Source organism: Varroa jacobsoni, unplaced genomic scaffold, assembly GCF_002532875.2.
Source record: "Varroa jacobsoni isolate VJ856 unplaced genomic scaffold, vjacob_1.0 scaffold_336, whole genome shotgun sequence".
NCBI lineage: Eukaryota > Metazoa > Arthropoda > Arachnida > Mesostigmata > Varroidae > Varroa > Varroa jacobsoni.
The window spans coordinates 1-26487 of NW_019213238.1; the positions used below are offsets into that span (position 1 = coordinate 1).

General features: G+C 41.6%; 1 long non-coding RNA gene across 3 annotated transcripts in view; it reads right to left on the bottom strand.

Annotated features, from left to right (window-relative positions):
- Positions 1-1438: 1438 nt before the first annotated feature.
- LOC111259468 (uncharacterized) overlaps positions 1439-26487 on the bottom strand; it is a 30286-nt gene continuing 5237 nt past the window's right edge. Inside the window, exons 2-5 of one of the 3 annotated variants that reach the window (XR_002679648.2) lie at positions 26153-26325; positions 3552-3935; positions 3007-3325; positions 1439-2330 (exon numbers count right to left, since the gene is read on the bottom strand). This is a non-coding gene — a long non-coding RNA (uncharacterized LOC111259468). Of the gene's footprint in view, positions 2331-3006; positions 3326-3551; positions 3936-22725; positions 23629-24584; positions 24877-26152; positions 26326-26487 lie in introns of those variants that run through there. The other 2 variants (XR_002679645.2, XR_002679646.2) reach the window with 2 other exon arrangements.

A 26487-nucleotide genomic window follows, 5' to 3' on the forward strand; every position in this document is an offset into this window, starting at 1 on the left:
GTGTATGTAATAGTAACGCCTGCATCTTCTTATCTCGCTCCATCTTTTTCTACTCCATCAGCTATGTGGAAGTGATGCGCCTTGCGGTCGTCAGCGACATTCAGCTACTGCTTGTACGGCAGCTCCTGTGGCTGAAGCGTCCGCCCAGCTTTCACTAGCCCAGTGAGTTCAAATCGCCGTGGGCTGCGTATGACAGGCGAGTCGGGAACCCGCGTTAGGCTGCCCGTGTGGTCGATGTGGATCGTCCCTTTCTCATAAAACATTGCTGCCAAGACGGAGGATGGACCAAAAATCACGCCCTCTGCAAAGACAGACGAAGCCGTCCTACCATAGATCGGCCAAAGAGTGCGGTGTCCTCATACCACAGCGGCCAGCTCTGTTTCTATCGCAAGTTCGAGCAAGCTAGAGATGAATCTCACCAGTAGGCCGCGAGTCTTTATAATATAAACGGTTCAAGTTAGGCTTTGCTCGCCTTGAGTCTTGAAAAAACCAGCAGGCGGACGGGCGGTCGGTCGGGGGGCGGCGGCGGCGGCGGGTCTTCGTTTCTAAAGCACGAAAAACGAAGGCTGGCAGAAGCATAGTGTACAAGATCTAAAAGCCATCTTGATTGAAGTGACAGAGAATCCAACTGATGGATTGATGTTATTTTTTTGCGTTCTATCTCTCACTACCATTACTACGATATATTTCGTATATAGTCCCATCTCTTGCCTTATCATGCTGTAATATTGAAACGCTCTGGTCAAAAACAATGAAGAAAAAAAGCTGCTTCGACCGCAAACCACACGAAAATAAGTGTTTTTACTTTAGCTTGAATTTCCAGAAAGTGTCATGAATGCGAAATAATCAAATTTTCACTAACGCCATGTCACAGTGCAAAAGAGAGAGAGAGAGAGAGAGAGAGAGAGATACATGTGATATGAGAGTTGACACTGCGCGGAATCAAATATATAATAACTTGTTTCATGTTCTCTATCTATCAGCCTAACTATCCTAAAAGGCTCTGCTAGCGAAGTTAGAATCTAAACAGAAACATTAGGGCCTTGCCGTTTGGAAATGTCTGTATTACCGTTCAACTTACATGTATGCTTACTAGCCGCGGATCAGGCCGATTGCGATATTAGGATAAGGGTGCAAATGAAATAACTTACTTGTTTTTTTGTAACTAGAACCTTCTTGGTTTGTTTTTTCATTAGGTCTTTAATCTTCCATCAGTCTTAGTTATTGATATCGCTCATTAAATATTATAATATATTAGGTGACTACCTATCAACTATAGCATATGTAGTCCATACCTGTACTGAGACTAATTTTTTGCCATATTACGTTTGTAAACAGCCTATAGTTACCGTTTTCAACCTGTTTGAATCAGCCTAAAACCAATGTATTGAGTATCTAAATCTATGTGCAACCGACCACAAATGAGAACTTCACAGGGTTGGCTCTTATTAATTTAATTAAAATACTTTGTTTAACATTTGTAATTTGAATAGGTAATACCATTGCGCTCCCACTAAAATATGCATAACTTATATCCTATGTTTTTATGTTTACTGAGATACTGTTGTTTATTTTTACGTGTTCCATTGAAAGACAAAGCGGTCACCTCCCTGAGTGAAAAATTAGAATAAAATCACATACTGTTACCCTTGACATATTATTAATCCTCCGGATATAGGGTAAACGGACGAATACAAGTAGACAAATATGGATTCGTTAATGAAACCGTAAGGTGTTTTGGTACAGCTATTGAATTCACGTGGACCGTTGCTTCGCGACAAACATTTTACCAAACGAAGATAGTGAACCTGAGATCCAATGTGTTCTAACCTGAGTGAGATCAAGAAAATGACTCAGATAAGTTACTGCACTAGTTCTGGTACAGATCTCTATTTCTAGAGTTCTATGAAACATTACACGAATTTCTGGCCGATCAATGACGTGGTGCTGTTCACCCTCAATTGTACAACTATAATACAATCAGCAAGCACCAGACGTAAGGAATCATTTCGACAGTTAGTGTATACGTATCTGTAGGCGTATGTTCGACCGTTGCACCCCGCTTGAGCTTCAACAGAAAGGGTCCTTGCTAGCGCTACTATCTCCGAGGTGTAGCTTCTCAAGTCAACAGGAGTAGACTAGCTTCAGTGGGGTGAAGTCTGTCCTCTACCTTTTTTGTAGCTACGGCCGCCAGCCTCATTGCCACAGCCTCTTACAGGTTGTTCCCTTTCAGGAGTTCGCAGGCCGTGAAATTTATGGGAGAATGTCCTCCATCAACTGGAACACGATTGCGGTTCGGCGCAACATCTTCCTCACACCTAATATAGCTCCTAGGAGAGATAGTCCGTTCAAGATGACGTTGAAAAGCATGTACAATTTATCGTGTCTTCAACAAAGAAGACACGGGCCTCAAGGTAGCTTGACTGGTTGTTTTTTTTACAAGCAGATAAAGAAGTATCGAAAATCGTATTAATTATTTTATTGCATTGTCCATTTGTGGACAAACAAACTGCCGACTACCTAACGTACTCACTGCAGAATACTCTTTTGCTATCTGATATCCGCGGGCCTATCAGGTCTCTTCTGACATCTTTAAAATAACGAGATTTTTCCAATTTCATTTTTGACACTCGGCTATCGAGGGTAGCAAGCGACTAGCGTTCGGTCTTCATCTTCTCCATGGCCGGCTTCGGTAATGACATACATGGGATCACATACACACACAATTACACGCACGCCCATACACACCCACACACACACCCACACACACACACACACACACACACACACACACACATACACATACACATACACACGTACACAAACCGCCTGACAGACGCGGCAGCCAAATGCATCTTTCGGACGTACACGCTTACTTTCCACCAGATGGACAGATGCTCTTCTACAAACGCAGAAATTTTGATTGGACACTAGAAAAAGCGATATTTGCCGAAGCATTGCAGAAAATTAGCTGAAGTTTGACTAGCTCTGATTGCGAATACATACGTAAATGTCTAAGATTTTGGTCAGAAAATAACTCGGTACTTTCTCGCTTCGTCTTCTTGCTGCTGCTGCTGCTGTATTTTTGATATTGGAATGAAAAACTTCTTTGAACTGCAACTCCACTCACTTCCATTGGGGATGATTTAAAAAATGCTTTAAAAAAAAAAATTAAAAATAAGTCTATCTTCTTTAATTAAAAATCTAGTTTTATTATCTTGACAACGCCACATGACCGACTTGATACTTCAACGCAATGGTATCGAATAGGTGAAGTAGCAGCAAGCTGTCCACGTATCTCAACGGTCAGATTTCGACGTTTCTGCTAGAGAAAGCATCGTTAATCTGCGATAGGTTGTATAGAATTTAAAAGAGAACTCTGTGTGTACCTATAAGCTCAGGCAACTTGACTCTCTACCGCATTTGGCATTCTCTTCAATTTAAGTATTTCGTTACGTACTTGAATGACGTTTGTGTTTTTCGTAAGAGTCGATGTCCAGCCCTGACTACCAAGGAACTATTTTGTATTGAAATACGTTTTCTCCACTTACACAATTGCAACTTCTGGTCCCTTGAGCTGGGATTCCAGTAGCTCCCTGGTCCTCAACCGTCGCCCAACACAACTTGCTTCGTCCAATCGATCAGAACCATCCATAAAGTTAGCTCCGTGTCAACTGTTTCGGAACGATTCATAAACGAGGATCACGGGACGAGGACCGTTCGTAGGCCCAGCCAGTCGTATGTGAGTAGTGTGTCGATCATTTATTAAATTCTCAACGCCTCATCCGCGTGCGTCACCACTGGGGCTAGCTGTCTTTTCTTTCTTCCGATTTCCTCGTTCCGCCCTTTTTGCCACTCCAATCCCTTCCGTTCTGGCGTTCAACATCAGGGGGTTGTACTGCTACAGGCAAACCACTGCAATCTATGAACAGCAGCTTTGACAAATCGATACATCATATTTATATAATTAAAACGTTAACGAATACCATATAAGATATCGAGTAGGTGCGGGCCATAAAACAGTTGTCAACTAACTCAATCGTACGAATTTTTTTATCACCGTTTCGTAAAATAAAAAATTTCAACGACAAGTAAAAAGCAATCGACTATTACTAGATGAATATAAATCAGTTACATAGATCGTTATGTGAAGTGTCTACTATTGCATTTGCCAATCGAGGGTACATAGGTCCCCCGAAGTGACGACTGGACTTTCTCCAAAAAAACCTAAATAACTTAGACAATAAGGCTAAACCTGTTGAATAGTATGTTTCGATTTAAGTGGTTCTATATAATGGAAGATCGACCTGTATATATGAAATTTGGACTACGAACAGTAAAGGTGATGAGGGAAATCATATTGGCTGGCATATGTTCGCGTTCGGTGTGTGTGTGGAATGCTGTATAAATTAATTATATATATATATATATATATAGTTTTATAAAACGACCAGCACTTATTTAACTACTGTCCGCATAGTATTTTAATTTTTTCGTTTTTGTGCAGTGTCATGAATTATTTCGAAATGTTATCTATTTCGATAGTGCTAACATAGCAAATGGAGATGTTTTATCCGTTTGTAAGCTTTGGTACCTCTTAGTTTTATGATATAACCATTTAACCACCAGCTTTAATATAGCCTCAATTGTAAAAAAAATGGCGTTTCTGAGTCCACCTTAGGATATTATAGAAATATCATAGGTTTCCTAAGTGAACGTTTTTATCTTGTATATTATATATTTCCATATGATGTATTTCAATTCTTAGAAATGGCTCATCACACCGACACTGATCGAACGAAAAGTCTAGTTGCAGGTTCGTGATTCTCAGTTCATCCTTCCACCATACTAGGGTTAATAATATTAATAATAATCATAACCAGCTTATTTCGTTTGCAGGTTGGCAAATCCTAGACACGCACATACAGACCCAGGCGCATACACGTGCACAAACACATATACAAACCGCATGATCTACACAAGTTGCCCAGGACAGAAAACACTGGCCATTGGACATACTAGTAATGCGGTGATCGCATTAAGGCGTTCGAAGTGATTCGATGCGGTGCTCATCTTTCGTGGATCGGTAGCCCCTATAGTTTCACTTCGTTCGTAGCGGCCGGCCACTGCTAACCTCTTTGCTGGGAACCTCATTTCTCTTCACTCTGCCGCTTGCACCAACAAGGTGACCAATCATATTATCTAGTCCACACAGCTGAGTCGCCTGTATCGGTCGGTTACTGTCTCTTTATGCGCGGTGCAAGAAATCGAAGACTGAGACAGCGATCGTTGATGAACGCTTCGCCGCAAACGGTTACGCTACCTATGAGGAAAAACGGGATAACGGGTGTACTCCCCGAGCCGATTCAGAGATGGCCACTTTGGGCGGAAGGCACATATACCGAGAGGTTCACTCAGACAGGCAGTCTCGTACGGAGTCCCTGTGAGTGTCATATTTGTATCATCTGATATCCCGTCAAGGACATCAAGTCTCAACTGCTCGCTCGGTTGCTCAGGCCTAGACATCACATCACCACCAAAGCAGAACGGCTGCCGGTTGAATCGCGTGCTGCTACTGCTACTCCGGATGGCTATTGCCGCTGGTATAAGCGAGATAGCGTACTGAGCTTGTCAGGATCAGACCTTGTTCTGATGTCATACCCCACGGATGCTATGGATCGATGGCTGGTTAGTGCTTGTGCCGTTGCTGGATATAAAATACCGGCACATCGTACAGTGTTAGCATGCCATAAGTGATGGTAATACTCTATTGATGTATAACATCAGACTCATGCGGATGTTTCGTTCTTATAGTGATGATAACACTGACTGAATAATAAAGAGTGCTCTTTTATAGCAGATTTATTTCCGTGCTAATTCATTTACAACTGAAATGTTATAGTCAGCCATCTTTTTATACTGTTTATACGGTCCACCGTTTGCATAGATGGTACCAGTTGTATTTAACTAAGGTTAGTTGACGCTTAGCTCATTTAGAATAGAGAAATTAACAATAAGCTTTTTATTGTTGAATTAAAAACATTTTCAAGCTTTAGTTTAATATGATTTACGCTCACTGGCTCCTTTCCTTGATCATTCAATTGATGCCATCAATGAATCACCACATAAACGTTCATACATTGGGACTTCGTTTACTCGACCCGTACCGAGTGGGAGTTTACCGAATCCAGGGGTTTAGAATCGTCGTAGTTCTTCCTTATAGTATCGTAATGGTGCGTTGCGAATGGCCACAACCAGCCGCAAAAGATGCAGTAGCACGCGGTTAGGTGCTCATTCCTTGCAGCCCATGGATTCTGATGACCCGTTAAGGCGAGTGTGGCGAAATCCAACCCAGCCCATAACTTGTAACCCCGACTATAGATGAAACCGGATGGTTGAGTGGTATGTGACGAAGTAAGCGGCCAATGAAGCCAATTACCTTCTATCAGAGTGGTGTTGTGGAGACATTAGTTATTTGTTCAAACTTGCCCAGATTTGACATTGTACACTTCTCTCGGGTAGATCGTTAACGACGTCTAATACTTATGCAGAGCTTGCGTTGCTAACGATAGCGTCGTGTTTCGCTAATACAAGTATACTTCTATCAATAGAGAGGACAGCTTACGCCTAGGAAATTTCAAATTTCCTTCAGATAAGTCATGCGAATAGCGAGAGTCTTTGACAAAATTTGTCATTGTTTTATTGATTTTGCAATAATAAAACTAATGGTCCCTAAAAATGTATTCGCAGATGTTATGCATATAATTACTATTAAGGTTTAGGATACGACACTAGCGGTTCCTTTGCTCGATTTCAGGAAACATTAATTAGGACAAACTTGATAAGCTGTACATCTTTTGATGACTTATGTAACTGCGAAAGCTTGCCTTTTTTCGGCTACTTTTTGCGATGCCACTACGAAATGAACTTCATGTTTCAAAATATTTTAAGGCCTCTCGTAGGCACAAATCTTGCTATAAACGATAGAATTACTTCAAATGAAGCTTACGGATCAGCAGAGTCAACTGTTAACTGCCAGGCTGCTGCTTCTCCAAATAGAAAAATGATTCTTGCTACCTAGGACTTAGACTAGCTATTAACTTTGCTTTGTTTTTCTTGGAGTATCACGCACTGTTCGTGAATTTTAGCTCACAGCGTACCTTTCGTTTTCAAAACGCCAGGATACCGAATCCTAGACGAATAGACCGATCTCATGCACTAACACAAATGCATGTCTAGGGAATCCGATATAATATTCCCCCAAAGGTACATTTGACGCAGGCCCTCAAGCTGGCGGCCGTGCCTGCCGCCAGCTAGAGCTGGTGTTGTCGCTGGCGCCAGCATTGGCAGTGTATTGTTTGCCGCCCCGAGAGTGTATCTTAGCGCTAATCCCAAACACGCGACTCCATCAAGACTCTTCGTGACTCGCGCGAAAGACTACACGCGAACCGCGCACTGCTACAGGGCCTTATGTGCATGCAGCTGCGAAGTGGGATGACATGACACTCTCAACGCAGATTGTTCCTTCTTCCCGAAGAGGGAGTGTTGTTCCTTAAAGAGGAAGCGGAATCCAAACGGCGACCAGGCTCCAGGCTTTGGCGGACGCCGTCTGGAGCCGTCGGTAGCTGCAGGAAACCAGGCCAAAAGACATTTCTAGCCAGCCCTACGACTATCATTGTGGTGCCTATGCGATTGCGCCTAGCTAGACGAATTGAGTTGTGCTACCGTCTAACTTCTCATCTTGCACCGTTTCTTTCTCTATATTTCCCTTTGCTGCTATTGATCATCGTCCTGGGATCGTCGTGGTGGTGAGCCGTAGAGTGATGAGTCGCTGTTAGCCTATGGGTCTCTCTGCCGTTTCTGCTCAGTGGCAGGCCGAGAGTTAAGTGCTTTGTGCTTTCGGCGAAGTGAACGGGTCGCGTGGAGGGCACACGAGGGCCGAAAGTAAGGGAAAGAGGAGGGATCGCAGAGACATTTCGAAAGCTCTGCAAGGCCTGTAAGCAACTAGACGGCGCCAGCGATGCTGCTCCTCTTACCGAGCGCTACCAGTCTATGTGTGTTTATATATATATATATATATATATATATATATATATATATAGTACTAAGACATACGCAAGGGCGACTATGCAATCTGGTGGCTTTTAGGGTGTATCAGTCGATTGGGGAATGATCAGGCACAGAGTGACTGAGGCTGAGCGCAACGGCACAGAAACAGAGAGGGCTCTTTGCCCGGCACTTTCAAATGCGAGTTTTGCAACTTCCGCCAGTCCAGGCGAACGGCCTTACCCATCGGCAGCATCATTGTTATCGTATGGAAAACCGGAGCTTTGACGGTATCTTGGTCGGTCCCCAGAGAGGGAGAGAGGGAAAGTATCAGGACAAACAGAGTGAAAGAGCAACGAACAAGATGGCGAAAACCGTCGTCCACAGTTTCTGAGTCACTCCGCCAGCAGACATCAGAAAGGGCAGAGGCGCATTATGATAATTTCAAAGACAGATTTCTATCCCGGATGCCCCTAGTCAAACCCTCTCTGAACCTTTGCTTTACAAAAGAATCCAGCTTCAAAGAATCCATTTCATAAGGTAGACCCAATTGCTATCAGAAGATCTAACAAACGTTTTGAATGTCCATTAAAATTGTAGTTAAAATTTCACATGCAGTCCTTTCTCACTTATTTCCAAAACTTTTGGAATAATACGCTTGAATTTTTAGCGGTTGAGATCAACAGTCGGCTTACAGTCTGGGTAGCTCCATAAAAGCTCACTGTTCGTATATTGTCAAATGTATAAATAAGGCTTACCACCTGTTTCCACATATAGTCTCTTAATTTTAGCTTTGTAAATAAGGCGTTCATGCATTCAAGCTTCAAGCAACGAAAACAATAATGATCTTAGACACCTCCGAAAATTGTTTCTGTTAATTTGTTTTCGTTCCGTTTTTCGACTAACAAAAATTATAATCTTTAGAAACTATAGTTTCAATTGCCCTACTCATTGGGTATGCCGCTTTGGCCTGGGGCTCTTCAATCTTCATTATAATCATTATCAGCTTTGTATCCTCCTTAGAAAAAAACTGTCCTGCGTCCTGGGATTACGCAATGATAAAACTGCTGTCCGATTTTTATATAAACTGACAGGCCTTAACCCGATACGCTACCGCATATTGGTATCTAATGACAGGTTGAATATAGGTTACCTAGTCCAGTTCTTTATTTGTCCACAAACGACAGTGCAATATATGATTAAGGGGAAAACTGTCCCGATGATGGTGCAATATCCTTGAACCATTTCAATGGTGAAGTTATGTAGTATATGATAATAATAATAATAAGACTAGCACACGACTGATTGTGTCGGGACCCATATCAACACACTACCGCGTACAATGTAAAAAATGTTGTCCTGCTTAGCCTTCACATTTGACATTTATGTTTGTTTCTTATACGTCCATCCGTTAGATTTGAGAAATCCATATTTTCCCATTTTAAGGGGAATTAAATGAGGAGTGTCATACCTCATACAAAAAACAAATGTCCTAGTTAGTATTTAATAAAAAAAAATATGTCATAAAAGACAAACATTAAAAATTTTTGGTTTACAAAATTTGAATTTTTCATAATAAACTTAAAAATAAAAGTATTCAGCCGCTCACAAAAGTGTAAGCAAATGACAAGCGCCATTTTCTTTGATCGCTCTACGTTCCTTCAAGATTATCCAGAGATTGTATTGATGCTGTATGTGTACAGATGTATTTATACAATATTTACCGCACATAAAAATATCCCCTAGAGCCATAGGTGGAAGCCGCTCCTCCCGTCGAACGATGGGCGGAAATAAAGGACGAACGCTATGTCCTCGCATGACAGTTTCCTTGAGACCCTTTCTACGAGATATTCGATGGAGGTTAACTAATGCGCATGTAGGTGCACGGCGACTTCAATAATACCATCCCAAGGTAATTCGTGTGCATCCTACAAATGATTTCTTCCCATGTCTCCATTACCCGGTTTAGCTCTATAAATGGTTGGTGGCGATGGTTGATTGGCGATTATTTGAAGAGATGTGTGTCCGTCCCTCTGCCTACCGCCTCTTCCGTGTTCGGGCGGCCTTTACATGGAAGCGCATCGAAAGCGATGCGGAAGGTAGTATGTCCCGTTAGCGTTCCTCGAAAGCGTAGGACAGTCGATCCACTAGGGTGTTTTTGCTGTGCAGGACAGTGTCGGACACGCCCGACGGGCTTGATGCAGTACGAGTGCAACGAACGCACATAATGATTCCCCACTGTTTGAGTAGGGCCATTCGGCCGACTCTGCTAACCGGCCGTGCCGCCAAACGCCACCGTCACTGAACAGTTCCTGCCGGCCCCTAACGCTACAAAACGCGTAAATTACCACTAACTTGAATGCCTTTTCGTACGGATTGTTATCTTTCTGCACCAATGCTGACCCGTGATCGGTGTTACCTCCAAAAATCTAAATTCTCTCATAATGGGGAATATGAAGCACAATGACTAACTCGCGTGTTTTACATGGGTTATTATCGTGGGCCGATTATGATCGTTATTATTAAAATAACTGTTAATACTAAGATTATAACAAAACTCACATCTTCTATTCCGTCTATGTAAATATATGAACAAGAAATACATAAAAAGTATGTTACATCTAAATGATATAAACACTTCTAAAATGTGTCCTTGTTGTCGGAAGCGTCGAATTAAAGGGTCCTTTAGCTTAGCTAGGTTACATATGAATAATGTCGCAGAGCAAGGCAAAACAATTAAAATTATTGCGGGTAGCCTAAAATTGACTGTGCTCCCGAAGCGAAAGTATAATTCGGAATCGCATCGTCTTCGCTAGCAGGACTAAATAGATAGATTTGAGCTGCGACTCCTTCGGCATAGTAGTCCTCGCTCGCTCCACGTTGACACAATAGCGTACTTCAAATTTTCCTTTGGATTCGTTACAGGCGGAGCTCGACACTCAAACACCTCGTTTTCTGCTTCTATCTATCTTTCTGCCTGCCAGCGTTCACAATTCCCGTCTCTGCCTGTTCTACGTTGCAGCACCTTAGTCACTCTAGTCCAACTGCTGTGCGATGGCGAGCCTTTGTTAGGGGGTTATAACCCTGCCGTCGGGTATCAAAATCGCCAATATGGCGAACTTTGCCGCATTGGTTTCATTGTGATTTTCTTTTTGTCATTAATGGAGTCGCCTGTTTATACCTATAGTCGATGGATAACATTATGCCAGTACTGGCCACTTCCTAAGGGGCGTCGTCAGAATTGTGGACCTATATATGATTAATGCAATTACCAGTTCTTTCTTATAATGGCTCATGACTAAAATTCAAATGGCTGCAAGTAGAAATAGGACAAGAGACGGTGGGATGACGTGTAAATAAACACATTTCTCTGCTTCTCAGAAATTAATATGCTTATATACATTTATATTAAGGACTTTTGCAAAATTCCACTTTTAATCTCTGCATAAGCTCTTACTCGATATACATTGATGACAAAGTGTGGTCCAGCAGATGGAAGCGCAAATCGCTGGCTTTTATCAAATAAGGCTCATCACCACAGTGCCGGCGTTATTACAATAAGAATTGGTATTTTTGACTGCTGCTAATGTAGACTGATCGATGGTCGTATTGACTAGTAGGTAAGTATCGGAGGGCGAACGGGCCTATTTGACCGTTGTAAAAATATAACAAAAGTTGATCTATTAGAACAATCTGTTCAAGTCATTGACAGTTTTACTATTGTTATAACAATGTAGAACAGGATGATATTATATCTATCATACTTAGACATAGCTCAAAGTTTGGCTAGACATCTAGAGTTGACAGTATGGCAACAAGTGAGAAAGCGAACTGCGCGGAAGAGGAAATCAAGCTTAGTTGGTTCGAAGTCCTCTTTTTTTTTTAACTTTATAATAACTTACATATTCTACAGAAATCGTTGGATTACAAGCCCGTTCTGCTGACGACATCATTAACTAAGGTAATATAACCACAGTTTTTCCGTATCAATTTTTGAAGTAGGCAAGCCGATGTCATTTACCTTTTAATGGAAAATTTACAGCGCGATAAAATGCGATGTTTTTCAAAAATTAATTTTTTATCTGATCTTCATCGAATACGCGACAGAGCCAAATATCGACGAATTGTGCCATTGCTGAGATGCACGCTTATTTTGAGTCTTTGTTTACTTATTCTTTATTTTCCTAGCAGCAACGACATGTTACTTTGAATGTAGATAATTAGATATAGGATTAGGCAGTTCGACGTTGGAATGATCAAAGAGGAAAATTAGCACTATTTTGGTATAATTTAATGTTAAAGCGAATCACGATAGTGCCTAAGTCTTTCTGCAGATCGTACTGGCATGCCAGTGCGATCCCTAAGGGTATTTGAGTATAAGTCGTTCGGCGGAGAACGGTCACTGGGTAAGGGTACTCTTAAGCGGAATGGGTAGAATCATTACTTAGCACGATGACCTTTGCAACCTGGTATGAAGTATGAAACCCTCTACACTAGTCGACTACCACAAATATAGTAAAACAGCTTGAAGATAGAGTAGCGTGCAAGCAAAGGGAAAAGGTCCATCTTCCCTGAAAGACTGACCGCGTGGTACTTCATTATAAAACCACTGATGCATAGTACAATACTAGCATCGTATAGCGTAAAACCTAGATGCTCCAATGATATATATACGTTTCTCGAAACGTCGATTAATATTCAAGATAGTTCCGCCGACGATGCTTATTTGATTATAACTTCTAAATAGATAGTCATGTATCGCCGTTAACTTAAAAAAAAAAATCAATGTTTCTGCTCAAAAAGTAAGTCACAGAACATACTATTAACGAGGTGGTACAGTAACGATGTTTAGTTGTACGCGGACATAACACTTCTCTATAGACTGTTCCGTGCCTCACATTAATCTGTGTTCTGAAATGAAAAGGAATAAGTTACGACAATCTTCTACACTGATTTTGCTAGGTTTGAAGTTTACTTTTTCTAGGCTGCTAAACACGCGGGAGTGAGGACTTTACATGTCTGATTAAACGTGGATTTCGTATAGTCAGTTGTATAACTCACAGCGGACATTATTCGGAGAGGTAAAGAAAATCATGAGCGGCAAAAATTATTGAGTATATCATGATTCTGATATGCACCTTCCATTGGCTGAACGTTACGCTAATCGCAAGACAGCCAGGTTCGCGCTCTTGTTTTAAGTACCTATCCGTAAGTAGTTAACCAGCGTTTCCTGAGGTTTCGTCCTTCTCGAAAGTTTTCACTCTACTGTTTTCATCTCTGCCCGATTAGGTCCACGTTATAACTACTTCAGGGGCTCGCCGACATCCTTTGTTATCTGCGTCGCCACGTAGCCGAGACGGTCATAATGCAATGCGTCAGCAGAACACCGCTGAAGGAGTGCTGCATATGGCTGACAGGCTGGCAAATCGTTTTCGAGTCCGTCCACGAACGCCACTGACTCTACCTCGGTGGGTGATACTTTTTCGTTTGTATGATACGACTACTGATGCCTCGACTTTGCATTCTGTCAGTTTAATACTTACGCACTCGCGCCTATTTCACCCTATTTCTTCCGCACTTCCACACCGCTGATTTACATGACAGGGGGCGGGAGCCTTAGTTCGTGCCGGGCCTGGGTACCTATCCTACCTGACTAATCGGACTCAACTGGCGCGGACTCACCCGATCAACTAGCCAGCAGCCACTCAACCAAGCAAACAGACAGATAGGTTGACAGGCGGAGCGACCGACGATTACTTCGTTGTGCGAAATCGAACTTGTGAACAGACAGCAGTTAGTAGCGAAAGCTACGATAAGCAACGAGAGCTCAAGGCAGTGGTTTCCTCGCGTTTTTTTGCTCTCTTTAAAGATCATTTACCCCCTCTTTTTTCTCCCTTCCGCGCTGTGTATTCCTCTTGCGAAGCCATGAACTCGCTAACCCAGTCGTCTATTCTGGCTGACTGGTTTGAACATTATGTCCTTCGCCGCAGCCGCTGGAAGTGTGAGGGGCGATCGAGCTGGGTGCCGTAGTGATATTGGTAGAACCATACGAACTATAGGCTAGAGTAACGAACACGATGTGTCCTTTATGCAGTGTACGCAATATCAATCTGTTAGTTAGCTGTCTTCAGCTTCGTTCGTATAGTGAGTAGCGATGTAACATTGCAGTACTGATATGCGCCAAACTAACAAATCCTCGCTCATTCAAAGTGACCTTCTTCCATAAGAGACACTGTTTAGTCAACCGGACTGCCCAAAGAGTGCGATAGGAAGAACGCGATGAGGAACGACGCGAGGCGACCTGACTCTATGGGGCTGACACCTCTGCCATGTATCGATCAATGAAGTTTACTACTAAATTACGGCGAACGTCAAAAAAGAACAGAATTGATGGTACTAACCCAGATGAAAAGGAAAACAGCCGGCTGAAATTCCATAACATTGAATAGAGAGAATTTCCATTAGAATATAGTGTGATAAAAGGATCACTACAAAGGTGACTATTATTTGTAGCAGTAGCAGCAGCAGCAGCAGCACTTATAAACGTACATCATACATACACACATATGTACATAATGTACACACCGTTCTTCCATTTCAATAGAATAGGCTGTGTCCCGTAATGAGCCCTCCGAAAAAAACAAGTTTTTCCTGGTTAATCGGGTAGGTCGCCTCGTACGCATTGACGGCTACCCATTCAAAAACATAGTGTCGAAAATAATATATAATAAAGTTAAGTCTTTTATTAGAAGGAACAAAAACCCATACTCATCGATCACTTCTTCATGGATACGTCAAGGAAATTTTCTTTAGCGAAAGCCTGCCATCGCGTAAAATCTTGAATCATCCCAACCCTACTCCTGAAGATTAAACATGGCAACCAGAAAATATCCCGTGTTCTAACCCGGCATCATCACAATCATTAGGTGTCGATCGTTGTAGTCAGTTGGACTAATCCCTAAACACAAACGGCTGTTTCCGTGTCTATTGCATGCTGAACACAGAACTAGTATAAGGCACGCTAGGTCGTTAGCAGTTTCTAAAACCTGTTGTATTTTCACAGATTACACAGGTCGGCCAAATACTCTTGTGGTACTTATGACAACCCATATTTTAAGCGAATCGTGAAGTCGACGAAGTGCCTATACTCTACAGGCCACAACTAAGATGCCAAACACAATCGGGTGTTATGTTGACTGATTTGAAACAGCTACAGGGAACAAATCGGTTTCTCTACTTCAGACGCGAACGATGCATCTCACTACAACGCTTCCTACGAATCCCAAATGTAGCTGATATAATAGCGATAATAATAATAATAGTGATAATAGCCGAAAGAAAATGTGTCTCCTTTATAGAAGCCGCGATAATCGTCCTCTTTCGGCATAGAATCCTACATGGGGAAACTGTTACTAACCTTTGTCAGGTTTTCAGGATTTACGAGATTTGTGTCAGGTTTATTGTCCGACAACGCTTAATCCAATCAATGTGTTGTCACCCATCAGAACCGTAACTTCAGCAGTAACCGCACAAGCACAACGATCCGTAACTTGCTAATAGACAGAGAAGAAGCCAGTAGCCACGACTACTGGTATATCTGTTTTTAGACTGAAGAACCAAATGAAAAACGGGATTGGCTAGTGGTTTTCGAAGCAGCGATCCTAAGCGATTATTTGACATTAATCCAATTTCTTCGTCTGAAGATAGTTTGAATTGCACGGTGGTATTAACAGAGTTTAATATCGCTAGTTCTCTAATATGGTACCACACGGATTCGAGCCATGTTTGTTGTTACAGTTTCCGGCCGGTTATTGGTACTTTTATGAATTTACTAGATCAGTTGTGTAACGAAGCGGTACGTAATACAGAGATACAATAGGTGATCTATGAACGATGTTCCAGAGACGGACTCTATGGTTATGTGCGGTCAACGTTAGTATAACGTCCTGCAGCAAGTGGTGTCTATCATAACGCGCTAAGTAACGTGTCTGCTTCGTAAACTTTGAGACACGTGGTGGTCTCATTTAGAGTACGGGCATAGACACACTTCGTTTCACGTAAAGAACTCTTTGTGTTAAGTTATACCTGATGGCTAAGTATCGGGCTACAAACGCTTCACTGAAAAACAAACTGTTTTGCCTGAGTAACATTTGCTTTAAAACCTAATTCGTAAGAGTATGTATTCTGCAGTTGATGGAATATTTGCGCAGTTAATACAGGCTAAGGGATAAGGTCAACTTTGCATGCTGGATACTACCTTCTCACTTGAATTCCCCACGACGAATCTTCGTTGATCGTGTATACATTTAATATATCAATGTATATATATATATGTACATATTCATCGGGACACCTTCAGAAGCCGCTTTCCCTACTCTAGTGCCGATTCCGACATCTCTCACGGCTAAATGTCTAACCTGCAGCGTTTTTAATGAAACGAACGAAATTTTCAGTCTTCTGGATATATAGATAGCATACATGCCAGCAACGAAGTCGTTCAATATATTCAACAAAGTCCAACAGCAGGGATATTTTGTGCGAATCAATAAGTCAACATTGAAACAGTGGTGCCTCTTTTGCCTGTTTGTTGTATTGTGCTATTATGTACACGCCGCAGCCTTACAGCTTTTGGCCCTGAGTGCAAAACCCCACCTCGTCACATGATAAAAAGTTTACCAATTGGTCCCCTTTTCTACTTTTTGCTTTGATGCCTCTGTCTCTTCGAGTATGCAGAGTGTCTAGCTGTGGAGAACGGGACGAATGAAGCTGAATCAGTGACCTAGCCAGTAAATGTGTCTGAGAAATGTTCGGTGATCATTACGGCTTCATTAATCTTTTGAGTCCTTCGAAACTATCCCTTCAGTTTTGTTGTTGCCAACTCGCGCCGGGCGATGGCCGTCGTCACGATCGACAAAATGAAGCAGAATTACAAAAGCCTAAAGCAACCTGAGAGCTTTTATTGAAGTACAGCCGAATGACAAAGCAATTTCAGTGGGTTACTCTCTCGTTGGGAACTCGCTGACTGGCGCGCTAACAAGAGAAAACTCGCGACGTACTTCGTCGTTTTTTTCCTTTTGCTGTTACTGCTTCTGCTGCTATCGCTGAAGTTCGCTACAAAAGTCGTGTTGATGCCATTATTAAGGCGTCCCGAGCGACTGAACTGGGGGAGTGAGCTGGGTCTGAATGTAAAATCGCGACAGAACAACTAACGGCAACCCAGCCTAGCACCAAAAAACCATGTGGCTCTCTCTGGTGCCGACGATGGTGGCCGCTAGGGGTTATGAGTACAACGAAAAATCCCCGGCCTTGCGGCTGCTCGCGATGCGCGAGAAGTTCGCGCACGTGAAATTTTATTATTACTATTATCACTATTATGTGCCTTTGACTGAGGATAATGATAGTTCTGCTTCTAGTCACCACACGAGTCTACGCACTCCGTATCCATACTACAGCCTCTTCCTGTTATTCTACCTTGGCACTGAATAAATAGATGTTTCCTCAGGATTGCACACTACTCATGATCGTTTGAAGCCCGATCCAGTCAAACCTATGTCCTGTCCGCGACTGTGACAGAGAGAGAAAAATAGAAACGAGACAAAGAAGGACACAGCGAGTCCGGCCTAGACTCGATGGCTGCCGATGAGAACTTTAGGGAACGGGGCCAATGACAATGTAATTTATGGTGTGATTTACTTATTGCTTGTGAGTTAACACTCAGCCACGGGCAGATTTAGACACGTAGCGGCAGTAGGAGCAACAGTAGCAAACAGAAGAGACTATGATGCCCTGCAGATACGGACGAGTGGCGACGAAGGCGAAGCAGGGGAAGAGAAAAGCAGAACGAAGTGACAGCGTCGTACGAAAGCACCGGCTGCCTGCCGCTCGTTCTTTTCTGTGCATGTTTGCTATAGAATCAAATAGATGAACCAGGCAGAAGAGTGGAGGTGGGCGCGAAGGCGAAATTGGACAATGGACACGGACAGTCCGGCGAAAAGCTTCAGGCGAACTGACAAAAAGACTATACGCCTGAGATAGTTGGCTTGAAGACATAATAAGTATCAGTAGTCAGAATTTAGATCCGGACACAAACGCAACACTGTTAAAATAAGTATCGACGGAATTCACACCTTCAGCGCAGAGGAGCGAAACGTAAGTGAGTTTGAGCTATAATAGTTCAAGTGTTATAATATAATTGTGAAACAACCGCTTGCCGTCGTACAGAAAGCATTTCTCAGTATTCAGGTATCATTGCGATAGGCATTACACTGTCACAGATATGGGAAAGGACTCAATAGGCACGTACGGAAGACCGAGGTAATCGTATTTAATAGCAGTATCAAAATCTGCTGCCACTAAATGTTAACGATGTAAGTTGGTTGTCACGATCTCCTAAATACTGACTGATGCCCAATACTAATCTCTAAATTCGATTTAAAAATTGTTGAACTCTACTTGGAATATCAGCTAGCCAAACTAAGTCTTCAATCCAACATACATATCGGCTCTGGCCACTAGAGCCACAAGGATTACTCAAGCTGCTGTCTTGTACTGCTAACTGTAGCTTCTCTTGTGATGCCCACAAGTACACGTTCGAATGCTGGCCGATTCTAATGACTCTATAAGCACAGGAACCATTGTCAGAGATAAAATTACAAAAAATGTATAACTATAGATTTTTTTAGTTGTATATAAGGTTGCGAAGTTAATTAAGCGCCCAAAAATACAGCTGGCAGCAATCCGAAATGCTATTGATTGAATGAAGCCCACATTGTCATCGGTTTCTATACTATGCCGCTCTGGCTTGTTGGAGAAGCCTACACATATTCGACTTCACGGTGTGTAGTTAGCTCAGTCGCGTCAGATCCATTGAGCCTCACCGTGGACTTTGGAGGAAAAGTATCTCTAGAACATTCGAAGTCTAGCTAAAAACGCATTATGTCGCGCACTAACGTACGTAAGCTTGCTTTCTATAAAATCAAATCTCCCCATCAGGTTTCCATATTATCTCATGCTGGACGAATGCAGTTGCTTGCAGATCGCTGGCGACTTTCGAACGTCTCCCAGTTCGTTCATTTCGTCTTTTATTTCGTTGCCTATCGCATTTTTACAGCGATAACAACTACAAGGTATCAACAACGAACTCAAGTCAGTGTTCCAGCATTTTTCTTTGCCGTCTTTCCTGTGACAAACTGGGACCAATTTGTCGAGCCAACATGAATTTGATACGGACCTTAGGCGCGACTTCATTCTTTCTCTTCAACCTTTGGCGAAAAAACCAAGTTCAAAGCGAACCCCACAATTCTACGTTCCGTGAATAAGCTAGAGACGAGAATCGTCGACAAAACTGTACTGATAGCAGCTCGAGGTGAAGACAGACTGCAGCTCATAGAAATTTAGAGCAGCGTATCCGATGCGTCTGAGATCTTGTTGGGGAGAAAGGGACCGAGAGAGAAAGGAAAACTTGAGTCGACAAAAGGCCGAAATCGACAAGATAAAAAGGCCGAGACCTTAATAGAGAGAGAGAGAGAGAGAGAGAGAAAGAGAGGGTGGTGAGACAGCGATGTGGGTGAAATTTACTACGAGGAGCTCCGGCTAGTGGCCATCTAACACAGACTGACCTGAACTAACTTCGTAGCATGCAGAGTCAGCATAGTAGATCGGCTTCTTCGTTTTGTCGCTCAACCCCAAGTATCATGGTGGCGCAGTTTGAATTGGGGTGGCCCCAGCAAAACACGATTGCCATTGCCAGCCGAAAAGGCTGGAGTGAGCTGAAATACGCAGTTGGTACTACATTGTAGTCCTGCGTTATAGTTTGCCTATTAAGCAAAAGACACAAAATTGTTCCTTTTGCTGCCGGCGACATTGTACAGGCTAACTAGCGACGGGCGAGAGAGGCGCAGGGAACGACTGTAGTAGTCTATTGACTATCATGGTATCAGAGCAGTAGCAGCCTTTGTACGAGTTGTTGTTGTTGGTTAAGGCGATGTCTGTCGACAACAACGAGCCAAGACGACGAAATTTGAACATGGATTGGGCGGGCGAGAGGGCGGTCAGCAAAGAATGAATCTTGTACGTCTTTGCACAACTCTTGTACTCCGCAGACAACTATATCGTTGTCGAAAGCTACGCCACAGTCATTACTGTGTATATGTGTGACAGTTGAAATAGAGCGATAGTTGATGCTTCATGCTACAGCCTGTTAAAACTTACTTCTCTAATTTGTGATAGTTACTACAACCATCTATTTCAGATGTGACTGTCGCATCCTTGGGCGTTGAGATCAAACGAAATTCTTAGATCACATTTGGGACAGCATATCTAAAATATTATAATAAACAGTCAAATTTTATGATAATTTCTAGAGAGTCTCCACTTTTTCAATAGCTAGAGAATAACTCGTGAGGTTCCAAATCGCTCAAAACGATTTTACTTCAGTAAATATGAACGGAATATAAAAGCTGCGTCCCAAACGATTTACTCCGTGTACACCTGACGCCATATTAGATTAAATTTTTTTATACAATTTATCAATACTTCAGCGAGATGTAAGTACTTTCACTATGCCAGTTATAATTAACTAAACATGTCCTCACAGGCAAAAAGAGCCGACCTAACTCAGAAAAATTCGTAGAATAGACAGACACAAAAAATAAATTCTATCTGCAACGAAATATTACACAACTTCGTTTTAAAAAACTGTAAATGCTTTCCCAAATCCAGTGCGTAAAACCATACGATGATCGTCGCTATTGGGTTTCCACAGGAGGTGGGGAGCATCGAAAATCTTAGGGCCAGGAAAAATCTTTGCCACCAGGTTGTATGTGTGTACACAATAATTTTTAAAAAAATGTAATAATAATAATAATAATAACAAAAAAATATTCATCAAACTTCGCGTTGAATGTTTCTCATCAATACGTTGAAATTTTTGCGGGCTTATTTGTTACTAGTACTACTACCGCCACTCTACATACCAAATGATAATCAGGCCTTCTCGCAACAAAATAGTAAATTGGCATGCTAAACGATAGTACTTCATTCTCGTAATTTTTCCGCACTCGACGAATTAGCATCAAGACGAAAAGCTTAATTTTCGTCCAAAATCGACGATCGATCTTATTGCTAATGTTTACGCAATCTATGAACATTCTTATGAGACAGTTTGGAAGATTCTTCTTAACAAAGTTTAGATTTGAAAACCTCGAAGGTTCATCAAAATGGCCATTTTGACAGGCCTAGCTTTTTAATGCAGGAATTAACGATTTTCGCTTAAATAATCTTTTTAAGGCTCGTGGTGCCTTTTGACCGTTTTGAGCCCTTGCATTTTGGAATCTTTGGCCTACTGGCAGTTTAAAATTTAACTCCGTTAAAATCTTTCGTACGCAGCTTATTTGAGCGACACTTTAATTTATTTACATCTATGAGTATCGCTTATTATTATTGAAAAGTTACTCGTAAATTTAAGAGACAGTATGCTGAATATAGAATGAAATCGTGGTAAATTGTAGTTATATTGAATAAGTCTGACACCATACAAAAGATGCTGGCATACCTGATACACCCCTGAAAACAAAGCGTAAAGAATCCTAATTCAGACGCGCCACCTTGTGTATATATATTTATATATGTGCAAGGCATAAGAATGATAGAGCATCTGATAGTCCAAGAACAACGGCTCGAGGACTAAGTAGCGCGGAAGTCAAGAGCTACCCCATGGCTATGGTGGTACGACTGCGATAATATGAGGCTGCGTGGTGGAAATTAAGCTAAAAGCTGACGCAGCACTTTCCAGATGAAAGGCTCAAATCGTCCGACAAGTTCGTCAACCTCCTTATAATACAGGAATTTAGGAAGAAACGTTTGAACTTCTCAACGAACCGAGGCTAAAGTTTGGTCTCAAAATGTTTCTAGTGAAAACAAAGCGGATAAGCCAGTCGGTTCCTTTTCACTACTTTTTTCACGGCAACAGAGATATATTCGTATGCAGAGTCAATCTGCGTACTTCGAGACTACTTGGCGAGCGAGACGCGACACGTTAAACAATTGCAACACCTCGGTCTGACGAGAAAGTGCAAAGGGGTATAAAGGGGCATAGTGCCCTCAAAAAGAATTTTTACCTGTCGTGTTAACCCCAATCAGGATGACGGCCATGCCTTGCACCCTGGTCTATGCTTGTGAAAGATACACTTCGTCACTTCAGATAGGACTTCAGAAAGCGTTTGGTGCTTCCGTGATACATCGAGCCGCTCGTGCTTTCAAACCTTGGCAAAGCTCCTTTAAACACCTCTCAAGCTACGCGCGAATTGAAGCGACAATATTAGACGCAAAGAGAAATCCGACTTCGAGCTAAAAAACACTTCGGTAACTGCTATTTGTTTATACATACAAATACGGGAAATACGCGACCGCTGCGAATACCATCTCTTGGTGATTATTTTTGCTGAAGCTTTGCAAATTTTTTCCTCTTACTTTTAAAAGTCGAACGGCTCAGGTAAACATCTACAGCTTATCAATAACACCATTGATTTTAAATGATAATTCGTAGACTCGCTAAGGTTATTAAAAACTTTAATAAGAATGGTTGTATTTGATTGAGGAAGCTAGTCATGATTAGCTAAATTATATATTTTACATTGGAGAAAACGTTTGTGAAAGACACCGTCCTCTTATTTGGTAAATCTCTCGGAACCATCTATAACATCATTCTTTGGAGCGGCAGAACACTCGAATCAGTATTGAAATACAATCCAGCTAAGAGCAAACATAAACATGCTGAGAACACCACCTTGTAAGGCGTTTTTATAGCAAACACCAAAACTCCTAATCATTTTCTCATTGCTTGTATACTTATACGAGCATAGACATGTGTCACTACGAAGACTGTTGATAGCGGCCATTTATTTAGTCGCCGTCAATGCTCTAGTTAAACAGTCGCTATTCTAGATAAATACTTTGAGACTGCCTAATTATAACTACGTTTTACCGCAATTCAGTAATGACTATTCTTACTAAATAATATCACATCATTCGTAACAGACCTAAAATAATCCTTTAACTAAGTAAAATTGACTAAATTGCATGTGTATTCCAATAAAGGCACTAAAGTTAAAGAACGGTCAACGAGTTAAGGCTACTTAACAGGTTATAAGTTACTCATTATAGCCCCGTCATATGAACTTAGAATTATTTATGACGTTTTATATAGATGTTAGAATCGTATAGATGTCAATATACGCTTGACTCTGTTAGGCTTTTCCAAGAGGGTTCTAGTAATGCGGTTTACGAATGATTGAGTCCAGCAGAGCAGTATTTAATTAAGGTCGCCCGATGAGTGTGGGGCTCGCCTTTGACCGGTGGCCTTTATTTCGTTGAAAGCACTACCCACTAGTTCTCAGTTCCTCTTTTATATGTCAGTCCGATAGTCCGACACTTCAATTAATAGTACTACAGACTGTTTGGAGGGAGTGGGTCAGGGTCATTTTGGTTGGTTTCCCCGCCGGCCTATTAGGCCATCGGTCGTTGAGGGACTCTGGCTAGGTTACTGCTAGCCTACACAGGATCCCTAGGCATTCATGAAGACATCTGTAAGGTGAAAGATTGGCGCTAAATTTGTGATATGTACTATAACGAACATCGGTGTCTATTCACACTTGTAAAGCGGTCATTATGGTTTCACACGAAGATTTGAAGAACAGACGCAACTGTTCTAGGATAACCCAGTGAATTGACTGATAATATTAAACGTATTACCAAAATGTATCACAAAAAAATACCGAACTTTAAAAGTTTGCTTTACAAGACTCAAATACAAATATTCTCTGTGGGTTTTCATTGTAATCACTAAAAAAATGGGGAACGACTGGTTAATGATTTGGTGGCTCAAGGCTACGTACAGATAGTGTTATAACTTAGTTCCCATTACTATATAGTTAGAGGTACACATACAGATACAATATGTAAACAAGACGAACAAAAGGTAGTATATGCAGGGCTTCAATACCCCGGAGAATGGTAAACATCAAAGGGTGAAGGTGGACATTGATAAGGAGTCACGGAGACATTCACTACTCATGCGATAATGCACTTGCACTCCTGAACCGGCACTAAGTCACCGCAGCCATAATCATGATGACTCATTTTCGCGTTATGATGTATGAAGTGTCGACATGCGTCACTGCGCGCCAAAGGCAGAAAAGCGTGCGTATCAATTTACGTGTATATCTATGTTTATATGTGTATATGTTTATTTATATATGTGAAATAATTAAATATACTAAAAATTAATAGAGTGAAGAGCGTCAATATTAAGGGGTGACTTGACAAGGGCTGCCAAGCCCAGGCTAGACCAGCCCAACGGTTCCCAAATTCTACCTACTTTTGTCTACGCTGACTTCATCTATAACTGATTTTGAAGTGAGCTTGCGGATCGATTCCGATAAAGACGTATATTAGAGATATGTATTATAATAAATATGAGACATCGAAAAGAAGCGTTTGTATATATATGCAGGCTGTCCCGAGAGATCTATGCACTGTAATTTAATTGGACCACTATCTGACGGTACATTGATTGGCACCAATTACTTGAATTCATTGTAAGAGTCCACTTTACGACGCATTGAAGAAAACTGTTAAAGATTTCCAACGAAAGGAAACGCCTGTACATCGTTATCGCGATAGCGAATTTTGATGAGAATGTTTCAAACAGATAAGTCAACTGATAAGCGTCTGTGAAACGTCCTGCCTGTTGCCCAGACTTGACGCCAACGGACTTTTCTTGTAGGAACATTTTGAAGATTTCTACACCATCAAGCCGACGACTCTGGAAAACTAAAAAAGTCATAATGGAGTTTATGCATCAATAGCCCGCTGTTATAACCAATGTGTAGACAAGAACAATAATAGCTTTGAAGATCTGCGGTAGGAAGAAAATTCGTACATATTACGTACTTCTCTCTATTCTAGTATGAATATATATGTATTCATCAATGTTGAGATGCTCAACGCAAGACTGTGTATTTGCTAGGGCGTGAATTGGCGATAAAATATTACCAGTACGAGTTGTCAAAAAAAAATGTATATCCATAAACAATTAATTATTGCGAAAGCCTATACCGAATATATAGTGCAGTCGGCCTGCTTTTACGTGAAGTCAAACACGTCAAAAGTCCATATCTATTTCTACGTAGACAGTTTTACGTAATCTGTAACGCAGTATTTGGGCTATTGTACATGGGTGTGCGAGAACAGTTCGTTTTTTTTATTGGCTTTCTCATATTTTGTTGTTCGATTCTTATTAATTAGAGCCTCGTGAGTTTCCGAGGCGATTTACTGCAGAGCAGATTGAGCGACACAATTCTAAGTTATGTTGCGTTCGTATATTTGTATTGGAAATTTATAGGATGATATCAATTGGCATATGCTCCTTTGACCCATTTAAGAAATCTCATCATCGTCTTGCATTACAGAATCAGAGACAAGATTTGACCCAACTATAGATTAGCAGATGGCAAACAATCTCGAGCTGCCTTTTTACCTAATGCGACAGAATCTGTGTGAGTTTATTTGCTTTCTACTGTGGTTTAACAGTTTGCAAAAAACCTCATGTCTGATGAAACTGTTAATAGAGATACCATAACGGCTCTAGAACAGATCAATCTGCTGTAATGTCGTATGCTTTTCAATAGCTGAACCAGCAGCTATTAACGTGATCTTGGTCTGTTTCAATGCCATGCTTGCATCACCCCGTTACCCCTCGGATCGAAGTTTGTTTTGCTCAAGCATTTTCCCGTTGTTAATTTGCGGTGAATAAAGCTCGCCGGATAAGCTACAACATACTGGTCCATGGAAGGAGAGCTTTTGCTGTACTGTTAATGGATAAACGTTTGAAGCCATCGATATGAATGTCGGGTCGTGGTTACAAGTCTAAAAAGTTCATCTTGTTCTAGAAATCCCAGATTCCATTACATTGTGCTCGTATTTAGAACCCCTGCAAATGCTTATTATCGAATTTTTAACTTTTACTGCTGTATATTTAATCGTCTCAGAACTGAACTGTGACTGCTAACGGACTTTACGGCATGACTCAGTCTACTTTAGTCCTTACCGAAACTTGCAAAAAGCAGGCTCGCATTGCGGAGAGTTAGCCTCATGTTTCTTCAGATCGGCAAAATGTTGGCTACCCAACGCTTGCCTGGTTCCGATCGGAAAACTTACGTCCACCAAACGATTTCCAGCCATCCACGAAAGCATCCATCGATTCATGACCCAAAAAGAATGCTGTAACACACAACCAGATATCTATTCATACATATAGTGCCGTTACTATCATTTTATATAGAGCTCTGAAAACATACGGTAGTATTCTAAACCCAGTAAATTGATCGAAAACACCAGTAAACGTAAACTAAAAACGCTAGCCTCGCAAAGATCGCATATATA